General features: G+C 46.0%; 1 non-coding gene across 1 annotated transcript; it reads left to right on the top strand.

Annotated features, from left to right (window-relative positions):
- Positions 1-1,636: 1,636 nt before the first annotated feature.
- Positions 1,637-1,761, top strand: LOC146195314 (U11 spliceosomal RNA). The gene has a single exon (XR_014706258.1). It is a non-coding gene; the product is annotated as a U11 spliceosomal RNA (small nuclear RNA).
- The last annotated feature ends 216 nt before the right edge of the window (positions 1,762-1,977 follow it).

The raw sequence follows: 1,977 nt of genomic DNA, 5'->3' as shown, positions 1-1,977 counted from the left end.
TGAGTTCATAAGTTGCAGAGTCCCTCATTGCATTTGCGTTTTAATGCAGAATAATGCAAGAGCTACGATACCAAGCCATGCTGGTCGTTAAGAAGCCAGTTATGCTACAGACATCCATGATGATTCAGAACTGAAACACTTTACCACAGCTAGAAGATTTGGAACAGTTTTGAGATGGGCATAGTAAGTTGACGGCTGACACCTCTTAGTTGGTAGGCAGTGGAACATGCTATCGAGACTGTCATGGGTATTCGCCACTAAGTCATGACATCTTGGCAAGTCCAAAGCCTTCGTTCTCTCACTGTCGTTGCTGTGGATATCCACATATCGTGCCTGGCAGTCATGGTGACAACTCTTCACTGATCAGTAGTAGCAGTTGAAATTTTAGCGGCTACTTTTGGTTTGGCCAGTAGGGCAAGCAGACTGAGCAGATCTCTGATGTCCACGTCATAATGGTGCACCTTTTGCACAAGGATGGCACCTAGGTTTTGTTTGCGCGATTGTTTCAATTAAATCTGATTGATCCATGTTCGCCTCGTGGCACAAGGAATGCAATTATGAGATGACTCATCTGGTCAATTACCTGCCTAAATGACACCGCAGAATAATAGTTTGCACTAATGATAAAGTTGGCACAGGATACGTTATGATATTCTGGCGGTTGGTATCCGCGCCTCTTTAGTTAGTGATACTTTGCCAAACAGTTGTGTTCGGTTGTACAGTCCGCTGGCGTCAGTTGTGTCTTGTTTCGGTAGGAACCATGCTGGTGCCCGAGCAGAGGTTTCGATAGCATTCGATAATGCAACCTGTAGGTTATCCACAAGTACGACCCTGAGGTGCGTGCTTACTGCGGGAGCGACGAGACAGTGGCGAGAACCCAATTCCCGATCACACCTGCGATGCATGATCACCTACAGACTGTACGCGGTTTTATTATCGAATGCTATCGAAATCTCTAGACCGTCGTGCGACCGTTTTGGTCGAAAAGCGGTCCAGCTTTGCAAAAAGCGACCCGCAGCAGACCCGGCAGTAACCACCCCCGCGCGTCCGCTACAGATCCCAGATCCTAACAACAATGTTTATGACCACCATTCTCTTCCATTACCACACCGCTACTATGGCACTATGGCCTCTGGAGAGACTTGATTGTCTGAATAGTTTTTTCCAGGCACCATACCGCTACCGCCGAGCGTGCTGCGCACGAAAGGATGGCGCTGGCTGCAGCTGCGTGGCGGCCGCGCGGCCCTCGTTCTATTAAACCCATACTCACCAGAGAAATTAAAACTGCAGCCACGCGTTTGATTTAATAAATGCTTAGCACAGTACTTGCCAGTCCGTGATCAGATCCAACGAGCCAAGCCAACTAAATAGAAATCGCCGCAGTTTCGTAGTTGGATCTAATGTGGATATGGTCTAAATTACGTTGCAAACTTTTGTTTTAAAAACTAAAAACAACCCTATTCTTAAAGTTTTAACTAACAATTATTTTCAGCATGACCCAATCGTTAAGACTGAACAATTTCTATTAATCATACTTTAAGAGTTAATATTTCTTGTTGTGAAATACGAAGCCAGCACCTAACAACAGGTAGTACGTCGTCTTTAATCAGGAGGCGAACTAAGGCGTACGAAACTTCAAAAGGGCATTCGGTATTAGTGCCGTTCATCGCCTCGTGCGGTGTACAGAATCGCCATCAAGAGATTCTGAATGCATAATTTTTGCCAGCGGGGCAGTTGGTTGTCATTTACACCGGCGCCCCAAGTAAATCAAACAAAAATTAGTGGATTGTTACCAATGTGTGATCTTGATTCTGGCTCGTTATCAACGAGAGCATAGACGTTATGTCTATGCTTCGAATAATGGTCGCGTGCTGCGTGTCCTCCACAAACACCTTTACTCCTAGGTAATAGGCCCATCCAGGATAGTTCTAGTCGGTGATTTCATCTGGTGTCCTTGACAGGGCGGATCGCCTTTAT

Source organism: Amblyomma maculatum, chromosome 3 (genome assembly GCF_055883805.1).
Source record: "Amblyomma maculatum isolate TAMU_Amacu chromosome 3, ASM5588380v1, whole genome shotgun sequence".
NCBI lineage: Eukaryota > Metazoa > Arthropoda > Arachnida > Ixodida > Ixodidae > Amblyomma > Amblyomma maculatum.
Note: the sequence above shows the minus strand (reverse complement) of the source record. Positions and strands in the feature narration are given on the sequence as shown.